This window comes from Sorex fumeus, unplaced genomic scaffold (assembly GCF_029834395.1).
Source record: "Sorex fumeus unplaced genomic scaffold, SorFum_2.1 ptg000122l, whole genome shotgun sequence".
In the NCBI taxonomy this organism is placed as follows: domain Eukaryota; kingdom Metazoa; phylum Chordata; class Mammalia; order Eulipotyphla; family Soricidae; genus Sorex; species Sorex fumeus.
Genome location: NW_026606179.1, coordinates 26,194,702 through 26,220,187, shown reverse-complemented (window position 1 = coordinate 26,220,187; position 25,486 = coordinate 26,194,702). Strand labels below are relative to the sequence as shown.

Below are 25,486 nucleotides of genomic sequence, written 5' to 3'. Positions count from 1 at the left end.
CCACTCTCATCTCTGAGACAGACAGACACACACACACACCCCAGTCTGGCAAGCACGTCTCACAGGAAAGTTTAACAAAAGAGTCGCTATTGTTACTGTCCCAGCCAGCAGCAGTGCAGCTGAGGGTCAGTTGCTATTTCTATTTTAAACCTTGATTTTTGCAAAGTTTGTCTTTTGACTGTTCTCATTCTAATCAGGCTTAGTTAGGGGATCGGCTCCAAGCTCCACACCAGGCTGTGAGGACAGAGGGAGATAAACTGGGGGATTAAACAGAAAGTTCTGCTGTCTCTGACAATAGGCGTGAGTGTGTGTGTGTGTGCGTGTGTGTGTGTGTGCGCGCGCGTGTGTGTGTTGTGTATGTGAGAGAGACAGAGATAAAGACAGAGACAGATGGAGAGACAGAGAGACAGAGATAGAGACAGGCAAAGAGAGAGAAAGAGAGAGGGAGGGAGGGAGAGAGAGAGAGGGAGAGAGAGGGAGAGAGAGAGAGGGAGAGAGAGAGAGGGAGAGAGAGAGAGGGAGAGAGAGAGAGGGAGAGAGAGAGAGAGGGAGAGAGAGAGAGACTGGCCAATAGTCATACATAAATAGCCATTTTCTTAATTTCAAAGAAGTAGAGTTTATGTGCCATTGAATTTTCTCTGTGCTGTTCTATGTGACTTTGCCCACGATTTGTGGGCCTTGTCTTCAGGGTGCCACGGGTGAGTGTCCCTCAGGGATAGGGGACTGGTCTTTCCCATCTCTCGGTCCAGCTCAAAAATTCCCCCCGAGGCCCATGTGTGCAACCTGCACTAGGTTTTACTGCTGACTGGACCTCGTCCCCACCCTCTTTGCTTGTTGACATTTTGATCAGCTCCGGTGCCATCTTGTTCTTTCACCTTCTCCAGGTCCTCTCTAAGTTTCTGTCCCCACCCACCATGGGGGTTGGCGGGGGATGGATTCTGATAGATTTTCAGCAGTTCTGTCCCTGCATAATGGCAGCCTCACCCTGTCTTGGCTCTGAGACACCAGCAGGTATTGTCTTCCCTGCCTGTGGTGGCATCTTGAGGAGTGATTTAGTGTCAGGTGCTTCCAGACAGCCCCAGTCTTTCCTGGTCCAGCACGGGGCAGGTGCTGGGGACCCAGAATTGCTTGGAATTGTTTCTCTAGGACTTCTGAGGTTCCTGGTGAGGGCTCACTATGGTGGGAGGAAGAACTCATGAGAGACGAGAGGGACAGGGCGTAGACAAAAAGAATGAAGTTACACTCACTGCCCTTCCCTCCTTGACCTTCCCTGATGTCACGGGTCCAGGCTGTAGATCTGATCTGCCATTTCATTCACTGGGACTTTAGAGCTCAGCAAGCATCCATGGCAGCTTCGTCAGGGGGTCAGGAGAGGCTGTTGAGCCACCACTCTGCAGTTCCATCCTCGGCCCTGTCAGGCTGATTGGCCTCACGTGGTGTGCCATCCAGGCCGACCAGGAATGCTTCCCCACGGCTCGGACCCAGTGGTGGCCTCCCCTAGGGAACGCCTGGCATGTGTTTAATTATTCATTGCTGTTCTCATCTGTATCTCCTTGCTCCTTGATTGTTTTGTCTTTCCCTAAAAGTATTTATTTGAAATTCTGTGATCAAAGACTGAAAAACAAAATAAAGCAGGATATTAAAACAAAAATTTTTAAAGGAGGTTGGGATGTCAAGTTCATTTTTATTAGAAAAGTTTACAAGATGAAGCCAGAAGTGATATATGCTGACTTCATATATCAAGCATAATAATACCCCCAATTGTGCTTCCTGTGAATGGTATTGGCTGGCATAGCCTGGATTTAAAATACTTTCTATTTAAGGCAGGACAAATTCATTTTAATTAAAATTAACGGATTTTTCTTGATCATATTTTAACACACCCAGACACACTCACCCACATCTGTGTTCAGAATTGATAAAGAAAGAACTCTGGTTAAATAATCCACTTTTGTCTGACAACGGAATCCGTTATAGAGGTGCAAATATGCAGAAAGCTATTTGGAAATGCATCCTAGTAGTTGTCAGGTTTTATTATGCAGGAAGGTGTCATGTTTGTTACGAAGCTGAGTGCAGATGGCAGAGTGGAAGAAATGGATCACTAATTTTAACAATGATTAATGAACAGAGATAGAAAATGAATTACATTGGACTATCGGAGGCAAGAAATATTTTTGTGAAAATTTTGACTCATCTGCTGTGCTGTTCTCTGCAAATTATTTTCAGAAATTCTATATGTTGTCAACAGTTGACTGCATTTTCCATTACTGTCTATTTCTGTTCTTAAGTACTTTTGTGTTATTAGAGATACATAATTTCAAAATACCAATACATTCCTGATTACTTAGAGAAAATATATGTAACAGTGTGACTGTTCCATAGACGCTAGCCATAAAAGTCCTGTTTTATAATAATCTTTCATTCTTCCTCATTTTATCACTACATTAGGAATGTTTGATAAAAAGAAAGGGGGTGGGTACTCTTCTAGCACATGCAGAATAAAGAATAAAAAAGGGATCGAAGGTAGAAATAAAAATGTGGTCTGGTGGCTTCTTGGGATGCAGAGCTGCCACCAGCCCTGCCATTCTTTGTGTTCTGAGGGGCACCCCGGGAGGGAGGGGCATACCACTCTGGCATCACCTTCTGCCTGGTCCAGGGCACTCCCTGTCCTGTCATCTGTGGGTGTAGCCACAAACTTCTGTGACACAGAGACATAGGATCAACTCCTCGAGTTGCCTCAAAATTTGTTTCCTTCTGACCCTTCCTTTCCTCATTTCTCTGCTCCAATTCCTTTGATACTGATAGTAAATTTTCATGGTGTTTCATGAGTCTGTCTAGATTTATTTTCTTAAAATATTTCTTTAAAATTATGGTTTAGGTAGCATGGGTGCTGAGGTTTATGACATTGATGCATAAGTCACTGCACCCCTGCACCCACCACTCCGTGACCCTCCTCCACTGTCCCATTTTCTTCATCAGCCTTTTCAGTGATGTTTTGCTGTGTGTGTACTATATACGACCTACAAATAAATTGGGTATTTTTAAATTATGATTTCTGCTGGGAATGGGCGCACATCTAGGATTTTTTTCTATTGAAAGTGAATAGTGAATTTTTCCTCCTCCCTCTCATTTTTCCTTTTCTTGGTCAAGATGCTTAAATATGGTGACTTCCTGATATCTCTCTTTCCTGAGGTCCTCTGCAATTAGGAAATACGGTCTTTGGATCCTGTGTTGTAGTTGGTTGGCACTTAGTTTGGTTCGTCAGGATCCACCTTACTGGTGGCACAACTAAATGCCACAGCAATCCCTGAGGACCGCCACTCCTTCCCATCACTCAATCACGAGTCTGTCTGTCTGTCTGTCTGTGGCCCCTACTATTGGTTTGCTTTTCAGCCTGCCACTGCTCAGTTCAGGACTTGGAGGTTAGTTTGTCTTAAAACTTTTCAGGACAGCCCCTGTTCCAGCCTGGTAACTCTCCGGCCTTTCTCCAGGAGGGCATTCCCCTAAAAAAAGGATGGACATACCTCAACTCTTCCCAGGAGAGTGGGTCTTCGGGGTCTGCCTCTCACATTCAGAGCAGCTGCCGGCTGAGAGCTTCCTGGGGTCTGAACAAACGGACGATCTATAACTACTTCCTTCTTCTGCAAACGAGCTTTCCAAGTTTCCAACTTGACTGTTTTATTTATGCTCTTGACCTGTAAAAACAAGCAGGCTGTTTAAAAAGCAAAAAGTACTTCCCATGATTAGAGTACTTAGAGTCGAAATAAATTGCAGAATGAAGAGGACATTCCTTGTCGCTCCACTAGAAAATGTCGTGGAGGTTTTGCTTCTGGGGGATCATCCGTGTTTCCGCATGTGAGGTTTCCCCAGTCTCACTGACCCTGTGATGATCCTCAAGGAAGGATTCCTTTTCTTGCTTTTAGGTCGTGGAATAATTCCAGAGAACATTTAAAACAGGTTTGTGAATGGTTCGAAGTCAAGTAGTTTGCATATAATTATGGTCCTGATGGGAAAACACTTTGGAAAAACAACTAGTGATACAATGCAAGTCCTGCTCAGGTTACATAGCATATGCTAAACACCGAGGAAACACACACAGTCTTGAGTGAACAAGGGAGGGAATGCTCCAGGGAGCCAATTTAGAATGCGACTTAAGGCAAGCGTGGCTTTTGTGTCTCTTTCTCTTGGCAAGTGTCTCTGGAATTCTCCGTAAGTTCGACCACCTGCCTGGGCTGGCCCCCTCGCTTAGGCCCGTCCAGGTGGGTGTCAGGAGAGGGGCCCGTGGGGGGTTACGGCAGAATGAGAGATTCAGGCGAGCGGGGCTGATGGGAACAGTGGTCACGGCTGGGGCAGAGGGGGTGCTCAGCTGGACACTGCTTCACTGGGGATCCTCAGGAGTGGGACGTGGCGAGAGGGTGGGGTACCGGTGGGGAGGGAGAGAGAGAATGCTACGATTTATGGACAGAGAGATGAGGAGGAATAAAAAAGAAGTTGTAAATGATCCACTTAAGAGACAAGTGACTCCTAAATATAGAACTGTCTCTGTGATTCATGGTTTGGGTTGCTTTTGAGGCGGTAAGTCAGGTGGATGGATGATCTATAGGAATAATTTGAGGGTTCTTGAGATTTAGACACTCGGATCTGAACACCAGGAAACGAGTTGTGTGCTCAGGTTAGTTCTTTCTTCATGTGCAAGCAGCTCTTCGTTGCTCAACTTGCAGACCTTCCAGTCCCTGCAAGTCTGTCTTCTAGAAGGAGACGTGGAGAGTCTTTTACAGCCCCACTTTGTCTGGGGTCCATTCATGGAGGAGACTGGCTCCGTGTTGATCCAGAGCAGGAGTGGAAGGCAATCCCCATTCTAGATGGTTCTGGGTTTCTTAGGCACCTCTGATACTTCTTCGTAATTGTTGTCAGCTATTTGTTTCAGTAGCGAATATTTTCCTATTGATCTAGACTGACTTTTAAAATCAGACCTAGGGGCTGGAGTGATAGCACAGCGGGTAGGGCGTTTGCCTTGCACGCAGTCAACATGACTGACCCTGGTTCAAATCCCAGCATCCCATATGGTCCCCCAGCACCACCAGGAGTAGTTCCTGAGTGCATGAGCCAGGAGTAACCCCTGAGCATCGCTGGGTGTGACCCAAAAAGCAAAAAATAAAATAAAATCAGACTTAAAGAGTACAATGCTTTGAAATATTACTGAAGATCATCTAATTTAATGGAGGAAAGATTGCTCAAAGCCGATAAATAGGTATACACGACACCCACACACTCATTGGACCACAATTTCTGGCATTTCCAGGGATTCCATATTTGAACCGTGACACTCATGTCTAAACAACAACAACAAAACCCTTGTGTCTGCCATTTGCATGGACACCAATCTCCAGATGTGCTCTAAATGTGCCTTTTTAAGCCTGCCAAGCCCAGGAGTATATATTTAAGTTAGATTGAATTGAGTAATTATACTAAAATGGCCTATAGCATGAGCTGGAGAATATTCAAGATGTCTGTCATCCTTCTATTACCTCAGGTAAATAACTGATTGACCTTTTTGGGGCTCTGATACTTTACTAATCAGAACCTGAAATCTGTATAACAACACTTCATTTACTTGATAGACAAAAGAACAATTGCACTTGAAGTAATGTGATTTCTAAATAGACACTGCCTGTCAAAAATAAATGCATTAGAAGTAAAATGTAGCTCAAGGAGACAATTAGCAAACAGAGGTGACACCGTAAACAGGTGCACCCATTATTCCCAAAGCTTGTGGCAATATATTCGCGTCTTTTAGAGTGATGGGAGATCATGTGACGGTTTGGTGAATTATCTATCGGTATCATCTGACTGATGAAGCCGCTGCTGTAGCACATCATTTAAAAATGCATCTCACAAATTACATGGTAGCTGGGAAAAAATGCAGGTTTTTTTTTTTAAAAGAACAATGCTTTTCTGAAGCTATGTGCTAGAATACACAATTTTTCCTTTGAAAGGATGGAGACCATTTCATTATGCTGGGTATACAGTCGGTTAAGGTTGTGCAAATTCATTACAATGTTTGTTAATGTATAAAACATTTTCCATTCTGGTTTTAGTGACATTGGATTTTTTTTTTTATAATGTGCTGTTTCTGAAACATCTGCCATCCGTTGTTACCTGTGGGCAGAGGAAAGAGGAAAGAAAATGTACTCTTTCTAAGAACATTTATACAATCTTCACCAAAACGGGAAGGCTTAGGAGATGAGAGGAAAAAGACATACCCACCTCTTTCTATGAATTGTTCCGTTTGAAATTTCTGACATAGGAACTTTACAACGAGGAGGCGAGGAAGTCTGCTCTTGGCCACTGGCAGTCGAAGCAGGGCAGGGCCAGGCTTTCTTGTCCTTTCCACACCCCTGGGCTTGCACACGGCAGTGGCCCTGCCCTCAGAGCACATGCTCCTCCAGGCTTGCCTTGTCATTTTTCATCTGTCATATTTGCTTTGCTTTTTCCTTTTTGACTATTGAGGGAATCCTTGCGGGACCCATGGACTTAGCAGTTGCTGTTTCTTCTGGTTTCTGTAAAATCAACGGAGAACAGTGTGAAATACTTGACGTGGCCACTGCCTTAGTCTGCCCTTGCATTTTCTTCTCCAGAATAACCATTAGCTGGAACTAAACTGGGTGAGAATTCAGCATGAGCAGCAGCATTTGGATGGCACCCTGTGTCAGGAGAACCCCTGTAGCTGGAGGACAGCCTCCCCATTCCTCCTGGTTTCCAGCTGGGGAGGTGGCTCACGCCCACTTAGCACCTCTGTCTGCTCCTTCATCCATATCAGTACCTTCTGGGGCCTCTTGGTTCTAACTTGGAGACAGAAGAAGCTGTCTCCCAGAAAAATGGTGGTCTGGTGTGTGTGTGTGGGGGGGGGGGGCGGTGTTAATTTGAGGAGTACTTTAAGGGGACTGCTGGCGCTGGGATTCTGGGTTGTGCCTTATGGATTTCCAATGTGCGAGGCTCTCTCATTCTGCTGTTTCCTGGGCATCAGAGCAGAAATAGACTGAGGAGTTCTTTCCCTGCTTGCTGTCTGAGGAGATGGGCTGGACCAACCTAGACCTCCGCTAGTCAGTGTCCTCTGTGAATGGAAACGAACAGTCGCAGAAACCCACACACGAGTCAGGCACTGGCTGAGTAAGGTCTCTCTAGCCACCGGGATCTGAGCCGAGTGCCAAGCGCACTGCTTGAAGAACTGCCCAGTGTCTCTCAGGGACATTCTTGGACATCAGATCATCAGAGAAGTGTTGGCCAGAAGGCTTCTGAAAGATCCCAGTCTCGAAGCACTGGAGAGATTTCCTGACACGCACGCATTCCAGGAGGGAGGGAGCAACTCTCTAGGCTTCCTCAGAGCTCTGTATTCCCTCCCCACTTTTTTTCTTTTTGTATCCATGGGCTTGGATTTCTAGAATAGTTTTAGGGATACAGGAAAATTGAAGAGGAAGTACAGAATTCTCAGCTTCTCTATTAGAAGTTTTGTTTCTTGTATGTCACTTGTTTTCCTTGATGGGGAATGCTGTATTATTATTATTATTATTATTATTATTATTATTATTGCTTTTTGGGCCGGAGCGATAACTCAGTGGGTAGGGCATTTGCCTTTCAAGTGGCCAACATGGCCAACCTGAGTTTGATTCCTCCGCCCCTCTCGGAGAGCCCGGCAAGCTACTGAGAGTAGAGCCTGCACGCAAAGCTTGGCAAGCTACCCGTGACGTATTCGATATGCCAAACACAGTAACAATTGTCACAGTGGAGATGTTACTGGGCCCGCTCGAGCAAATTGATGAACAACAGGAGGACAGTGACAGTGATTATTGTTTTTTAATAATAATAAGGGCTGGAGCGATAGCACAGCGGGTAGGGCGTTCGCCTTACAAGCGGCCAACATGGCCGACCCGAGTTCGATTCCTCCGCCCCTCTCGGAGAGCCTGGCAAGCTACCGAGAGTATTTGATATGCCAAACACAGTAACAACAAAGTCTCCAATGGAGACGTTACTGGGCCCGCTCGAGCAAATCGACGATCAACGGGAGGGCCTTTAAAAACTTTTAAATAATAATAAGCAATTATTATTGCTTGTGAAAGCCCTGGTTGACATGAGAGGTCACTTTTTGAGCTATATGTTCATATATGTGTTTGGCCATTTGGCCATTTAGGTTCTGATGGCTATCGTGGTTTGACCATTTGGCCATTCAGGCATAGATGGATATAAAAATATCCAGGGTGCATGATTGCCTGATACTATAGTGAAAGTATGTTCAGCTTTGGGAAAAAACAAAACAAAAAAAAACCAGCAGACTGTCTCACTGTCTCTTGAAGCGTAGGTGCCATTTTGCATTCCCAGCTATGAGCGAGAGTTGCTCCACATCTCACCAGTCCTTAGTGCTGATCAGTGTTTTGGATTTTGGGCATTCTAGTAGGTATGTAGTAATATCTAATTATTGCTTTGATTTGCTGTTTCTTGATGGAACATGATGTGGAACATCTTTTCATGTGCTTGTTTGCCACCTGTAGATCTTCTTTGGTGAGGTCTCCGTCTCTGTGCCATTAAAGAAATAATTGGGCCATTTGTTTATTTATTATTTTAAAATTATTATTATTATTTTTGAGTCATACCCTGCAGCGCTCAGGACTTACTCCTGGCTCACTGCTCAGGGATCCCTCCTGGTGGAGCTCAGAGGACCATTTGCAGTGCTGGATATCGGGCCCAGGTTGGTTGTGTGCCAGGCAATGTCATTCAGGTCCACCATTTTTTTTTTTGTGGTTGAGACAAAAGCACTCTTTGTATGCTTTGGATACATATTTCATTGAGTATGTCTTTTGTTTATTTGTTTTTGGACCATACTTAGCGCTGCCCAGGGCTTACTCCTGGCTCAGTGCTCAGGAATCAGTCCTGGTAAGGATCAGGGGACAAAGGGGTTGCCGGATGTTAAACCAATGTTGGCTGCATGCAAGATAATCAATTTTCCCACTGTACTGTCACTTTGGCTCTCATTGAGTATGTCTTTTGCTATTTTTTCCTGATATGTGTGTGTGTGTGAGTGTGTGTGTGTGTGTGTGTTCTTTGCCTTAACATGTTCCCCTTTTGACTCTTGTGGGAACTCAGATGGCTTAGGCTGTGGCCTGTGTTCTCATATGGCCAGGCAACATCTGCTTACATTTGGGACTTGGAGCTTAGAGACATGGGAAATCAGAGATATGTATAAAATATGTTTGCAGCTCTGTTCTTGAACTCACATATGCATGCACACAGAGAAAAAAGAAATGCATAAAAAACATTAGCAGCAATTACACCAGCAAATAGGATTATATTTGTAGGGATTATTATTCTCTTCATTGTGCTATTTTGTATGGTCCAAATTTTCTAGAAATGAACTTATATTACCTGACTTAAAAGGAAAAAGCTACATCTGAAAAGGAGCCATGGGGATTCCAGTTTTTAAGTTAGAACTTATGCGACTTTTATTTTCACCTTGTTTAAAAGTCCATGGAACCAACCTTTCAAGTGATGTTGATGACAATGCATTTTCTCTAAAAACCTACTCTACAAAACAGGTAAATTTTTATTTATTTAGTTTTGTTTTTTGGCCACACTCAACAGTGCTCAGACTCTTGGCTCTGTGCTCAGTGATCACTCCTATCAGTGCTTAGGGGGTTCTGTGGAGTGCTGGGTACTTAACTCGTCTTGATTTCATGCAAAACCTTACCTTCTGTACCATTTCTCAGACCTAGAAGTTGTTTTTTTGGTATGGCCAAACTTGGCTGTCAAAATAGCCTGAATTTTTGTTTAATTCCAAAACAACACTGTATCATGTAAATATAATTTATGTTACAAATGCAAGTCTTTCTTTCTTTCTTCCTTTTTTTTTTTCTTTTTGGGTCATACCTGGCAATGCTCAGGGGTTACTCCTGGCTCTGCACTCATGGATTACTCCTGGCGGTGCTGGGGGATCATATGGGATGTTGGAAATAGAACCTGGGTCAGCCGCGTGCAAGGCAAATGCCTTACCCACTGTGCTATTGCTCCAGCCCCCACAAATGCAAGTCTTGCATGCAATTTTAAGTGTTCTAACAACTGCATTAAAATGGTAAAAAGAAACAGGTGAAACTGATTTTAGTGCAATATTTTATTTAATTCACTATATTTGAAATATTAACATTTCAACCTGTAAAGGGACTAGAAATGAGATATTTTCTGTTCTTCTGTGTCTGGCCCATCTTTCACACCAACAAGCTGTCTCTTTTGACTCACTTTGGTGAGTGCTCAGTTGCCACAGGTGGCCATTGGCATCAGTTTGGATCACAAAGCTGAGTGTTCTAACCATCTTTCCCAAGAAGGATACCTGGGAGGCAGCACTGCCCATGGTCAGGATGGATATAAAAGAAAACAGGCTCTTTGTTCTTTCCAGTTACTTCACATTTCTTTTCAAGAGAAGTTCTACTTCATAGATGCCTTGTGATGAAGATATGAAATCTTCCGCAATAGGATAAATATTTTTAGTTCATGTGCTGATATAATCTATTAGAAAGCATTTACAATTCTCTTGAGTTTTCTTCTGTAGGAGTCTATTTTGGAGGCCAGAATTGTCTCAAATCTATCACCCCATAGAGTTTGAGCTGCTGGAATCTGCATTTCCTTGGGCTGAGGAAACACAGACTGCTAGGCAATGACTCTCAGAGGAACCGATGTCTGGTGGCGGGGGGGTTGGGGGGATGGGGTGGGGGTGGGCTAGAGCCCTCATCCTGGGTACACAAGAGCCTTGGGACTTCGTAAGTCCAGTGGCTTGGCATCCAGAGGCTTGGCATCAGTTTGTGTCCAGTGACCCAGGTGGTACTTTGTGGGAAATGTATGCGTCTGGTTCTGGGCTGTGCCCGTTACCCTAAGAATGAATACTGGCCTAGAGGGTGGGATCTTGGGTTCTCTTTGCCTGCCCTATCCTGAGTTAGAATCCCCTACCTGGGGACCAGGAACAGGGCTCCAGGTGCTCAGTGAGGGGGTCTCTGTGAGGACACAGTCAGGGGCCATTCTCACAGCCATCAGGGAGACATGAGTCCCTGCACTGGTATTGCATCAGACCCAACTGCACCGCTGCCGGGAGCCTGGGCAAGGTTTTTTTCACAATAGCTGCCTTAGTTTCCCCTCTATCAGTGCCTTGCTGGGTTGTTGTGAAGTGAAGCGAGACAGCGCGGGTCTGGACTTGGAGCTGCTTGGTCTGTGGTGTCAGTGGTCACTCAGTGCGATCTGGAATGGCTAGTCAGGGGACTTACCCTTTGGAAGAGGGGTGTGTGTTTGTGTGTGTGTGTGTGTGTGTGTTTGTGTGTGTGTGTGTGCGCGCGCGTGTTTGTGTGAGTGTGCATGTATATGCGTGTGTGTGAGTGTGGGCTCAAGTATATGTATAAATCAATTCTGGCTGTTTCCTGGAAGATTTTATTTAATGGCTCAAGTACTCCTTTCTCCTTCCTGCACCGTGAGTCTGGAATGAATCTCAAGCAAGACTATCTCTCCTCTCTCTTCACTTTCTCTCCTTTTCTCCTTCTCAGAGCTGTTTTGACTATGAATTAATTGTAGGTTGGGGCACTTGCAAGCAAAAAATCAAAGCCAATAAACTTCAAAAGGATGGGGAGGACCAGGGCCACCAGGGGAGTGCAGGGGCCCAGCCGGGCTCTTGTGGCTGAGGGATGGGGTGGGGGTGGGGCTCCCCATGTTTCTTCAAAGGGGATACCAAGTGTTTCAGATTGTCACTTAAAAGCTCAGAGGCAAAAGTTTGGAAATCTGGGTGAGAGGCAATGGTTTCCAAAACAGTTATTTTAATCTTTTGCCAGCAAGCCTGAGCCCAGTGGAACGTAGAGTTAAACTTGGAATTCCTTGGCAAGGGTTAATAATCAATGTAGATCTCCTAACAAAGGAGATGCTGCCTTATTATACTGGGAAAGTTTTTTTTCTTAACTGTCAGTGAAGCAGTACTAATTATTACTCCAGTGTAAATGAGGTCATTTCCTATTAAGAGAACAAAATGCTTAGCCTCGCCTTGCCAATTCATACCAACTATTTTTCACACATACTCAGCTTTTTAGTTTTTTAAAAAAATTTTGATAAAATCCATTCATTTGTATTAGAAAAGTGTAAACCATCGCAATAATAGTTGCCCATGATTACCCAGATGAGCTTTTGTAATGTGTGGGTTGTTTGAATACCATGTGTTAGCTATGGAACAATTAGGCAGCTGAATGGATCTTTAAAACAATCAGATACTTTTATCTCACTGAAAAAATACATTCCTTGGATGTGTACTGTTAAACCGTAAATTCCGGGGAACATTAAACTCACGACACGAGAACTTTCGGATATATGTTGATCAAGGACAAAAAGACATCCAAATATCTTGTCTTCATGTTTTCATTTTTTTATGCAAGCAAAAAGATTTAAGGAATATTGTAGCAAACAAAGGGTAATTGTTTTAGCCCAGATGTTGCTTTTGCACAACAAGCAGGTTACAATGTTCCCACAGAGCTGATGAGCCCAATCAGGGAAATGATTAAAAATTGATTTTGTCCCTGTAATTACAGTATGTAAACTACTTAGCTTGGATTGCAAAGGAAGTGATTTTCTAATTACGTATATACTCTGGTGTCTAATGATTGGTTTTTTGAAGTAATGAAGAGAGAGCACTAACGACTCCTTGGTGTTCTGTTGTTTAAGAAAGACCATCTTTAGAGTAAGCAGCAACAGACAAAGAGTTTAAATTGAATTTTCAACACTGTTAATGTGCACATGGATTTGTTTATTAAAGAGACAGGGAAGTAATTTGATTGGCTCTGAGCAGCTTGGCTTTTTTTCATGCTAAAGCATGTAAAAATACATGCACCGGGTCGGCAGGCTGGCTGCAGGAGCCTCTGCGTCCTCTCGCTTCGTCTCAGTGCCTGGGTTGGTAGTGCTGGCTCTCAGGTTCCTCTGAGCGTCTGATGTCTGTGTATCCTGAAAGCATTTAGATCGAACAGGTATCAAATAGCTTCTCCCTCAAAGTTACCTTTGTTTAAAATGAAAGAGGAGGCTTCCTTTGCAAGCATGTCTGGGCAGCCCGGCGCACTCGGCGTTGTATGGTTTCAGCCACGTTCTATGGTGCTGGGCTTTGCAGCTGCCACCCTACCCTGACATGTGCATGTACACGCACAGATGTGTGCACCCTCACACAGGTGTGGGCCCCGTGCTTGGAGGCCGGCCTGCAGTGAGGGGCAGTTGCTGGGCACTGTGGAGTGGGCCAGGCAGGGTTTAGAACTGGCTGAGCTCAGAGCGTTGGTTCTTTCGGCCGAGAAACTCCGCTAGCACCTGCTCTGGCCAGAGTTAGAGGGGCAACTGTTTCTGAAGGCAGGAGGTCCTGCCATGAAGAAGGAGGGGACTCCAAGGTGATGCGAAGACCAGCATAAGATGAAACTGGTGGGTCAGAGGTCTGCCATGGGAAAGACGGCTCAGGAGGGCTGGGGAGATGGCACAAAGGGCAGGAGTGTGAGCTCAACATGTAGAAGACCCGGGTTCCATCCTGGCTGCCCCTGGTCTCTGAGCATCACTATGGGCCTGGTGTTGGGAGAAGAAAGAAATAAGATGGTTTGTTCCTCTGGGCCAAGCATTCTAGGGCCACATTTTGGGAGGCCCCGAGGCCCATCAGGAGGCAGAGGGAGTACGGGGAGGGAGGGCTAAAGTCTTTGTGGAGTCTCTGAAGACAGGCACAGGCTGGCAGGGCACAGGCTCAGGATGATCCCGTTGAAATGATCTCCAGGGGCTCTGCTTTCAGTGGCCTGGTGTCTGACCCTGGCTGCTGAGAGACGGAATGGGAACCTGCGTGGGAGAGGGGTGAAGGCAGGGGGTTGGGGCTGGAGCCCTGGGATGCTTGCTTTGAAGGGAAGGGCATGTTCCCTGGGGAGCGATTTGCTATCTTTAGGAATTGGCTGGTCCTGGAGGGTCCCTGCAGGGTCAGTGCGGCCCCAGATGGCCACGCGTCGGAAACATATGGTGGCTACAGCTGAGCCCTGAGCGCGGGGCTGGCTGGGGAGTTGGTGCCCTGAGCTACCGGAGTCCTGGACCAGGCTGAGAGCAGAAGAAGACTCTGTCCAACCCACCTTCTCTGGCCCCTGCTGCAGCCAGCCAGCATCCTCTCTTCCCTGGATGCTGCTGCAGCCTCCCTCTTGGCCTCCCTGCCTCTCTCCTGCCCCTCTAGGGCTCCTCTCCCTGGGAAGAAACAGCCAGAAAGGGTCCTTTGTGCTATGTAAATGGGATTCTCTTTCTTATGTACAAGACAGTTGGATCCTCTTTTTTTCCCTGTTGCTCAAAGCCCAAAAGGGGGTCTGAGTGAAGTCGTCATTCCTGGACTCTGGAGAGCCTGTGGGCTGCCACTTTGCCTCTCCCTGGCCACTCTCTGGCCACATGGGGCTCCTGGCTGCTCCCCGCTGTTTGCTGCTCAGGAGCATTCGACAGCGGTCCTGTGATTTCTCTCCTCTGACGTCACTTTTTGGAGCATCTGGCACCCTTGCTGGAGCAGTGGCCTCCACTTCTGTCCTTCCCAACATGCTTTTCTTCTCTGAGCCGTCACTTGCCAACATTGCCACCGGTCTTTCCTCTCAAAGACCATCCCAACTGGTCTTTCCTCTGAAGCTGAAGCTGTTCACTGAGTCCCAGCACCACACATGCTCCTCAGTCCTGAGCTTCTCTCCTCCCTCTCTCTCTTCTCCTTTTCCTTTCCTCTCCTCCCCTCTTCCTCTCCGCTCCCATGTTCTGCCCTCCCAATCCTCCACCTCCTCCTTTCTCTCTCCTCTTCCATCTTTGCTTTCTCATGTTCATCCATCCTTCCTTCCTTCCTTCCTTCCTTCCTTCCTTCCTTCCTTCCTTCCTTCCTTCCTTCCTTCCTTCCTTCTCTCCCTCCCTCCTTCACTCCTTCCTCCTTTCCTTCCTTCCCTCCTTTATCCTTCCTTCCCTCCTTTATCCTTCCTTCCTTCCTTCCTTCCTTCCTTCCTTCCTTCCTTCCTTCCTCCCTCCTCCCTCCCTCCCTCCCTCCCTCCCTCCCTCCCTCCCTCCCTCCCTCCCTCCTTTCCTTCCAATCATCCCATCGCTCCATCTTTCACAGTCTTTTCATTCCTCACTGCCTCCTTCCTGTCTTCAACCTTCCTTCTCTCTTCTCTGTTCTTCCCTTGCTTCATTTCTGAAACCCCAGGCCCACTGAGGTGAATGGGACTCAGCGCTGGGGGGTGCCCGAGGCTCTGTGAAGCGGCTCCTGTAGCTGATCTGGCAGTAATCAGCTGCAATGTGGTGTGGGTGGGAGGTCTGAATATCATCCCAGTCGTGTGGGCCTACGGGAAGGCCCTGGGTTGAACTTAGGGACTTGGGTGGCACACCTCTGCCCACCAGTTACCTTCTTCCTTGTGTCCCTGGGCTGGGCTTTTTTTTTCTGGAGTGCTCCCTGACTCTCTTGGGAGAACTCTGGAGGGAGGGAGGAAGGGAGGAAGGGAGGGAGAGAAAGTGGTGCCCCATTACCTCCTTGGCAACGGGCAGAAGGCCTGCTGGCATGGGCCTGCTGTGTGCAGACGCCTGGCGGGCAGGGCGTGGCCTGCAGGGCTAAGGGCAGGGGCTGCAGTGAGTGTTGTGTGCAGAGCTGAGTGGACCTCAAACCCTATCACTCCTCTTTCCCCAGAAGAGTTCCTCCTTTCACTCCTTTCCCCAACCCTGTCCTCTATACCTCTGCCCCACCTCTTTCATCTCTGTGTTATCAGGGTCTCTGGGCCTAGACACCCCAGGTTCTGCCTGCATTTGCTCATGGCCCCTCTCTCACATCCTGGTCCTTTTGCCTGGCCCCTTCATGCCAGACTGTCCTGTGGCAGGGTTGCTGCTCCACCCGGCAGACCTGCTGCCCCTGGCCCATCATGGCCCTTCCCCAGGTGCTCTGGTGGTGGTGGGGGGAGGCTCCCCTTCTCCCCTGAGCCTTTCCCATTCTGCAAGGGGAACCAGGATCTCTCTGCTTTCATTCAGGGGCTGACTCTCGGGACACCGTTGTTCTAAAACAGCATCCCTGATGCATGCCCTATTTTTTTGCTGTATGTGACCCTTCTCCTTCTATCCTTCCTTTAATCTAATGGTACCTGTGTCAGACTTGGCTTGGGGAACAGGGTGACCCCCCCCAGCTCTCAGCATGGGGTCTGTGGGTGATAGGGGTGCAGGGAGGCCTCATGCCAGAGCCTGTTTCTGCTCTCAGCAACTCAGGAGGGCTGTTCTTTTCTTAGGATGCCGGGAATCACCATGGGCGTTTCTGCCCCTGTTCCTGTCCCCCAAGTCCAGAGCATGGGGTGGCTTGGTGCTGGTCTCTTGGCATGACCATGACCCTAGTGACACCACAGCCTCCTATTTGAATGGCCAGAAGGGCTCAGTTTCTGAGTGGAATTCCTGTCTTCTAGCTGAAACTCGTTGGGTTGAGCTTGGCAGACCTTTGAAAATGTCCCAATCATTCCGAGAGCACTTAAGAGGGCATAGCTCTCACCTGCCCTCAGGACTTGTGCTGAGGCCTGGAGCAACTTAGGCAGGAAGTTCCCCTCACAGCATGCACATCACAGAGATGGTGGTATTGCTCCATGGTGTGAATCTCAGGACTGAGGACCTATGGGGTTGGGACTTGCCCAGATGAAATCGTCCAGGCTGCTCTCCTTGTCACTGGGATGTACTCGTGAGCAGCTATTGGAGCATAGGTCTAGAGTTTGCCAGCCAAGTGCCTGAATATCAAATTAGTGTGTCCCATGGCTTCTTCCACCCCCTTCTTCACCAAAGGAATCTTGTGAGAAAACCGAGTCTTCTCAGGGTGAGTGACTGGGGCACTGATGGTTCTCTCCGGCTCCAGAACTAAGGGACACTGGCAACATGGCCTGGAGCTGGGCTCTACTCTCTCCACATGCTACATTTGATGTCATTAAAAAAATGTTGGGGGGCTGAAGAGATAGTACAGCAGGTAGGACTCTTGCCATATATGTGGTTAACCTGGGTTTGATTTCCCGGAACCACATACGGTTTCCCCCAAGCACCACCAGGAGTGATCCCTGAATGCCAAGCCAGGAGTAATCCCAGAACACTGCCAGGTACAGCACCAAAACAAACAAACAAAAAGAAAAACAAAATGCAACAGATATTCTAATCGAGGAAAGAGAAGAGGAGAGAGAGAGAGAGAGAGAGAGAGAGAGAGAGAGAGAGACAGACAGACAGACAGACAGACAGAGAGAGGAGTGCTATAATATCTTTCCCTGTTGCTTTTTTTTCCCTTTGGATTTCAAGATAAACAGGTAGAAATGTATTTAAAATTGTAGTGTCCATGTCGCCCTTTGAGAAAACACGACCAGCATACAGTCAGCAAATACCTTTTTTGGTTGCCAGAACTCAATCCCGGAGTTGGGTAGAGTGCTGCAAGCCATTAGTTTGATGTTTGCATTTCCTGATTCAAACTCTGATCATCCTCTGGTTTCCCCTGTGAAGAAACATCTCGGAGTTTGTGCTGGAATTCTGCATCTGTGATATCAGAGCCTCCAGCTTCAGAGTCAGTAAAACAGTCTATTAGGAGGGGACACTTGCCTTATAAAACCCCTTCTACTGCACAGCAACAAAAGACGGGCAGTAGGCTTTTGTGGAGTCCCTTAATATATCTAAGCATGAAACCATATGAGAACATATACAAGGGGCTTAATTCAGTAGAAAACCAATAATAAAGTGAAGCATCTTCCTGCCTACTTCCTTCTTCTTGGCTCAGGGAAAGGACTTGCTTTGCATCTAAGCTGGGACAGCATTAGACTCCTGGTTTGGATTTACCAATTACTTCCCTGGCCACTGAACAACTGGTATGGCCAATTGGGGTACAACTGTGGCCTACTACGATTCAAGGGATTTCTGAAACTAGGGTGAGAAAAGAACCCATGAGTAGTCCCCCAGTTTCTCATTTCTGGAATAGAAAAGCACAAGCATGAGAGGGAAAGTGAGTCTTACTGTAGCTTTTCCTTCAGTCTGATCCAGGGAAGAGTTGATCCAAAGCCCCACCCCTTCTCTTTGCTGGTGGAGATTCCCCACAAAAAGAAGCTGGGAAAATGTGGCTTATTGCACTAAAGACCACATTTAAAGATATTGCATAAAGATCTCATTTAAAGATATTTATTTTATTAAGACACGAAAGTTATCCATAGTTGAATTTTAGGCATACTGTATTCTAGAAAAGTCCTACCACCCGTGCCAAATTCCCTCCACCAATGCCCCCAGCTTCTCTCTCTCTCTCTCTCTCTCTCCCACCCCCCCTCTCCCCACAATTCCCCATCCTGCCTCCTTGACAGGCACATTTGAAAGTTTGGTTGTTGTGGTTTGGATCTCCCATTTTCAGTGTTGTTGACTCTGTGGCTTGGCTATATAGTTATACCACTCCTCTGCATTACTGATAAATCCAAGGCCCTGGCCCCTGCCCCCTGTTACTTCTTAGTACCCCCTTTAATTCTTTCCCTCTTTGTCCTACTTCCTATATCAAGGGGTCAAGGCTGATTGAGTTATGCCCCTATTCAATACCTTGCGTAACCTTATCACATTATTCTATGTATCACAGATAAGTGCGATCTTTCTGTGTTTGTTCTTCTTCCGGCTTCTTCATGTATCATGATATTTTCCAATTCCATCCAAGTTGCAGCAAATTGCATGATTTCATCCTTCCTTGCAGCTTCATAGTGCTCCATTTGTGTATCTATATCACATCTTCATAATCCATTCTTCTGTCATTGGACACCTAGGTTGATTCCGTATCTTAACTATTTGTATGAAGTGCAGCAGTGAATAATGGTGTACAGATGTTCTTTTGAATGTTTTTTGTGTCTTGGGAGTAGATACTCAGAAGTGCTAGGTCACATGGCAGCTCAATTCTTACTTAACTTAAAAATCTCCATATTGTTTTCCATAGAGGTTGGACCTGACAACATTCCCAGAAGCAGCAGATGAGAGTTCCCTCTCATTCCTGCCAACAGTGGTTCTCCCAGTATGCTTGATATGTACATTTTTTTGATATGTACATTGTTATTGGTTGAAATATCTCATAGTTGATTTGATTTGGATTTTTCTAATAATAAATGATGTCGAACACTCTTTTCACGTGTCTATTAGCCATCTACCTGTCTTCTTCAGAGAAGTACCTGTTAATTTCCTCTTCCCATTCCCCCCCCCCTCTGTTTTGTTTTTGTGCCACATCTGGCAGTGCTCAGGGCTTATTCCAGGCTCTGCCTTCAGGGATCACTCCTGGTGAGCTTGTGGGACCATATGGGATGCCAAGGATCAAACCGGGGTTGGCTGCATGCAAAGCAAGTGCCTTACCCAGTGTACTATCACTCTGTGTACCCTCCTCTGTACCCTCCAGTGTACCCTCCTCTTGCCATTTTTTTTTTTGATGCAGCTCTTGGATTTTTTGTTGTTAATCTTTGTAAGTACATTATATTTCCTGGATATAAACATTTTATCTGATGTGTTAATATGAATATTTTCTCTCAGTCAGCTAACCATCTTTTAGTTTTAGCCTGTGTTTCTTTTGTCATGGCAAATCTCTTTAGTTTGATGTAATATGACTCATTTATTTTTGATTCTGTTGCCTTTGCCAATGGTCCAAATTTTGGAAGAATTCTACCTATATTTTTCTCAATGTACTTTATAAATTCCAGTTTGATATCAAGGTCTTTGGTTCACTTTGAGAGAGAGAATGTGTGTGTGTGTGTGTGTGTGTGTGTGTGTGTGTGTGTGTGTGTGTAAGGTGTGAGATATGGATCTAACTTTAATTTTTTACATGTAGTTATCCAGTTTTCCCAGCAGCATTTGTTCAAGAGGTTATCTTTAATTCATTTCATGTTTTTAGTTTCTTAGCTGACCATAGATATGGGAATTTGTCCTTGGATATTTGATTCTATCTCTTTCTTTTAAATGATTTAAGATTTTTATGGTATAGATCTTCCACATCTTTAGTTAAGCTGATTCCTAGATAGTTGATATTTTTGACACTATTTTGAATGAAATATAATCTTTGATGGTTTTCTTCTCTGATTCATTATTTGTATATAAGAATGCAACCAATTTTTAATAAGTACTGGTCACATTCTTATTAATATTGTAGCCAGTCATTCTGCTGTATTGGTTTATTGTTTCTGGGAGCTTCCAGAAAAAGTGAAGTCATTGGAGTATTCTATGTATATATGTATGATCATTCCATTTGCAAATAATGATAATTTGACTTTTTTTCTTTTTAAAAGTATGTATTCTTTTAATTTCATTTTTTTTATCTGAATGCTGTAGCTAAGGTTTCTAATATTATGCTGAAGAAAAGTGGAGACACTGGATATCCTTGCCTTGTACCAGATCTCAAGGGAATGCTTTCATTTTTTCACTATGCATAATGATACTTGTTGTCGGGTTGGTATAGGTGACTGCTACTATCTTGAGAAAGGTTCCTTACATCCCTTTTTTTGTTGAGGTTTTTAATTTTTTAAATCATTAATAGATGTTGAAAGTATTGAACATTTTATCTGCATTTACTGATAGGATTACGTGATTTTTATATTTCCTTGTACTGATGTGATGCGTTATGCTAATCAATTTGCATATGTTGGACCATCCTTGCATTCCTCAAATGAATTCCACTTAATCAGGGTACATGATATTTTTTGTGTGCTATTGGATTTCATTTGCTAAGACTTTATTGAGAATTTTTGCATTAATGTTAATAAAGAAGATTAATCTAAAATTTTCTCTTTTAGATGTTTCTCTATCTGCTCTGGTATCCATGTAATGTTAGCTTTGTAGGTGGTGTTAGAAAGGATTCCTGTTTCTTCAATGATTTGGAAAAGCTTAAAAGTAAAGGCAACAAGTCTTATTTGAAGGTTTGCTAGAATTCACCAGTGAAACTGTCTTGACCACAACTTTTGTGCTTGGGGAGATTGTTAACAATTGTTTTGATTTCCTTGCTTGTGATTGGCCTGTTAAGACTTTCTACTTCCTTCCTTGTTTGATTTTGGAAGATTACACAATTCTAAGACTCTATTAGTTTCTTTTAGGTTCTCCAGCTTAATAGCATAAAGTTGTTTATAGTAACTTCTCATTACTGGGGAATCTGTTGGAATTTCTCCTCTTTCACCTTTGATACAATTTATTTGGACTTTTTTTCTTTTTTTTTTCCCTTGTGATTCTTGCTATTTGTCTATCTTTTGAAGAACCGCTCCTGATTTCATTGATCCTTTGTTGTACTTTCTTGATATATATTTATATGGAACGCTTCACAAATTTGCATGTCATCCTTGCACAGGGGCCATGCTAATCTTCTCTGTATTATTCCAATTTTAGTATAAGTGCTGCCGAAGCGACCACTCTTGGTTTCTATATTATTGACTTATGTTCTTGTTTTTACTATTTTGGGGTTCATTTGCTGTTCCTTCTCTAGAGATGTGTGCTTTAGAGATGTGTGCTTAGGTTGTTGGTTCAGAATTTTTCTTCTTTCTTAATGTAAACCTGCTTGCATTGCTATGAATTTCCCCCTTAGTACAGCTTTTACTATATCCCAGAGATTCTGACAGGCTATATCTTCATTCTCATTATTTTCAAGGAATCTTTTTATTTTTTCCGTGATATCCTGTTTGATCCAGTTGTTCTTTAGCAATCTTTTGTTCAGCTTCCAAGTAATCAAAGTTTCCCCCATCTTATTTTTGTGATTCATTTCTAGTTTTATGTAATTGTGGTCTAAGAGGATACTTTGTGTGATTTCTATATTTGTAAATTTATGTTTGAGGTATGCCCTAGTATGTGACCTATGCTGGAAAATTTTTCATGTGCACCTCAGAAGAAATATATCCATTTTTTTTGGGGGGGGGGTGATGGGTGGAAAGCCCTATATATATCCAATAATCCCACTTTTGTAGATCCTCATTTGGGACTCTTTTCTCATTACTGATATTCTGTCTAAGGGCTGGAGCGATAGCACAGCAGTAGGGCGTTTGCCTTGCACTCAGCCAACATGGCTGACCCGAGTTCGATTCCTCCGCCCCTCTCGGAGAGCCCGGCAAGCTACCGAGAGTATCTCGCCCGCACGGCAGACAGAGCCTGGCAAACTACCCGTGATGTATTCGATATGCCAAACACAGTAACAACAAAGTCTCCAATGGAGACGTTACTGGGCCTGCTCAAGCAAATCGATGAACAACAGGAGGACAGTGATATTCTGCCTGGTTGATTTGTCTAATGGCAAAATTAGTTGGTCTCCCACTACTATTGTGTTTCCATCAATGTATCTCTTTAGGAATGTGAATAGAAGCTTTATGAACTTTTCTGACTCTTCATTTGGTGCACAAATATTTGATAAGAGTTAGTATTTCTTGATCTATTGTTAACCAGTACATAGTATTGATTGAAACCTCTTGTTACTTTCTTGATGTTGAATGCTATCTGATTTAAATATGGTTGTTCCTACCTTTTTGTTTTCTTTGTCTATCATTGGCTTGCATGATTGTCTTCCATCCTTTGCCTCTGAGTCTGTATTTATCCTATGAGTGTAGGTGTGTTCCCTGTAGGCAGCAAATAGATTTTCTTTTCGATCCATCCAGCTATTCCATGCCTTTTAGGAGAGTTTGGTCCATTTACATTAAGAAAGTTTATTGATATAAAAGACTGTATTGCCATTTTGTATGTGTGTTGGAGGGGATGGGGGGTTAAGTTGTTTTTGCAAGTGACCACTTGCTTTTTATAGGTGGCCTTTCAGTAATCCTTGCAGTATTGTTTTAGTGACCACAAGTGGTGACAGCTCTTGTTTACCTGAAAAGTTTTTTATTCCTCCTTCAAATATAAATGAAAGCTTTGTAGGGTAGTGGACTCTAGGTTGAGTTTTTTTTTTTAATTCAGTACTACGAATTTGTCACTCTAGTCATGTCTTGCTTGTTTGATATCATACGGGAGATCTGTTGTGATTCTCATGTTATTTTCAATGTATTTAAGGTTTTTATTCTTTCTTGCTGCTTTAAGAAGTCTATCTTTGTCTTTAGTTTTTACCATTTTGATTACTATGTGTCTTGGTGTTGTTTTGTTTGAGTCTATTTTGTTTGGTACTCTTTGGGCCTCTTGAATCTGTGCAGAAACCTTTTGCTAGAGATGGGGAAGTTCTCAGTTATTATTTCTTCTACCATTCATTTTTTCCTTTCTCCTTTTTCCCCTTTCTTGGCATTCCTACAACTTGGATACTATTCCTCTTGCTGTCATTCATTAAGAATCTTACTTTCTTTTCTATTCTTTAATCTCTCTCTCTCTCTCTCTCTCTCTCTCTCTGCTTCATTACTGTTGATGACTTGTGTTTTGTTTTCAAAGTTGCTAATATGGTTTTCTGCATGCAGAATTCTGTTGTTGTGGTTTGCTATTGTATATTCTAACTCCTTCAATTACATTTGTATGGACTCTTTAATGCCTTGAATCAGTTCTTCCTTGAGCTGATTGAATTTCTCTTCTAGTGATTGCTTTATTTCCACTGCCATTGCATGGAGTGTTGATTTGAGGTCCTCCTCAAGGAGCTTGAGATTTTTGTTGAACTCAAGGATTTGGCAGAATTTTTATCTCTGTCTGCCAGTGTAGGTGAATTCCTTTGTTTCCCCATTGCCCTTAGAGTTTTGTGGGTTCTAACAGTTAAGCTTTAGATTCCCCATTATTTGAGTACTGATCCCATTCATTATTTTAAGGTTCTACTGCTCATCATTTGTTATTCTAACAATTTCTATGCCCTTGACATGACTATTTCAGTGGTCAGGCAAGTGAAAGTCTAGGTACTGACGTTTATGTACCAGAGTTATTATAGAGATGTTCTGGGACAGATATCAGAACCTGCAATTATCCACCAACCCTTAGAATTAGTGGAATTGAAGGAGTGAAGTTGCTGCATAGATGCATTAGTATCTATGTATCAGCAAGGTTTGGGGTATCATAGAGGCCTCTGGGACTTTTTGGAACAACTGATTTGGTTTAGATGCAGCACCAGCTTTGGCGGGTTCTGTGAGAGAAGGTCCTGGAGCTGAAGCAGTGATTGCTTCCCCTAGTCCAGAGACTGCAGGGAGGGATCTTTGCCTCCAGATGGGAGGGGATGGGCAGAGTTCAAAGCCTCCTGACAGACACACTTGAATTAATTCTGAGAAAAAGTCAGTTTGGTAGGTATCTGCGAGAGGTCCTGGGGCCAAGGGTGGGGCAGTGAAGGCTTTCCCTAGTCTAGAGACTGGGGGAAAAAGGTGTTTGGCACTGAATTTATATCCCATTAAAAAAAGTTGCTCAACGAATTGGGACAGTGAGGCTATTAAATGTTTTTGGACTAACCCAGCAATTATTACCCCAGGTGAATGCTGTGTATCTTCTTATTGAAGCTCGTATGCTTGACATTGAGAATTTCTAACAGGTCTTGTTTTTGCAGCTCCTGTCCACCACTGCTTAAAGAATACCCTTCAGCCAGGCGGGAGCTCCGTTGCTTTAGGACTTGCTCGGTAAGGAACCTTATTTTGTAGTTCCTTGGAGTGGCTGTGAGTTTGGGGGAGTGCAGGATGCCCTCTGGGTTAAGAGTTCTTCCAGCTTTCCCTTCCTCCCATGAACAGAAGCTTCTGGATATGGAGTCTGGGAGCCAGCGCAGGCTAGGTCTTGGAGTGTTTGGGTGGGACGAATCTGTGATGTCAGGAGAGATGGCAGGATCTCAAGAGCGGCCAGAAGTGACTCTGTCCTCCTGTGTAACATCTTTTGGTATGGCTGCTGGCCAGTGGGCAGCCTTGTGAGCTGGTAAGGTTGATGCCTAGAGTCAGTAGACCATCTATGCAGCCCCCTCCTGCCCCTTCCTCGGCACCAAGGGTGTGAGCAGTTCTGTGTTTGTCGGTCAGGCCCAAACTCACAAACTCTGCTATGGATTGTTTTTCTGGCAATGGAGTGAACAAACACTCAAAAGCCAGAGGACAGGTCAGTGCTTGTGTGTGACGCCTGCCACACTCACCTGTAAACTCACCCTCACATCTCATCAGCCAAACCCGACTTGCAGGTCACTGCACCAACTGGGGCAATAGTCAAATTAGGAACTCATAAATTAATTTTATATTTTACTGAATATACATTTTTTTAAAAAAATTGTGACTTTATCTTGCTGAAAAAGCGCTTTTTTCTGATTTTGTGGATATTACTGACCGTGGATTACTTTTATTTTGGTTTTTATACAACAGTTATATTAGAAATTTGCTGTTTTATTCTTACCTTCTTAGTAAAAATCCTTTTATCACACAATGGGTAATTTATATCCATTACCAGGCCTTTCAATCCTTTTCAGTGGGGCTGTCACTGCCGTTGGCACAGTGATGATTAATGTGATCTAATAATAGTGTGCCATTATATTACCTTAGTAAAACATGTACCAACATCCTATTCGGAT

At 44.3% G+C, this 25,486-nt stretch overlaps 1 protein-coding gene and 1 non-coding gene across 10 annotated transcripts in view; one reads left to right on the top strand and one right to left on the bottom strand.

Annotated features, from left to right (window-relative positions):
- The window catches only part of ZNF536 (zinc finger protein 536), a 440,212-nt gene that overhangs the window by 36,951 nt on the left and 377,775 nt on the right, over positions 1-25,486 (top strand). For 7 of the 9 annotated variants that reach the window (XM_056135842.1, XM_056135849.1, XM_056135848.1 and 4 more), the window contains exon 2: positions 24,494-24,563. The exons of the other annotated variants lie outside the window; for them this stretch is intronic. The gene's annotated coding sequence lies outside the window, so the exon portion shown is untranslated. The remainder of the gene's footprint in view (positions 1-24,493; positions 24,564-25,486) is intronic. 9 annotated transcript variants of the gene reach the window in all.
- On the bottom strand, positions 21,320-21,426 carry LOC130044647 (U6 spliceosomal RNA). The gene has a single exon (XR_008795481.1). It is a non-coding gene; the product is annotated as a U6 spliceosomal RNA (small nuclear RNA).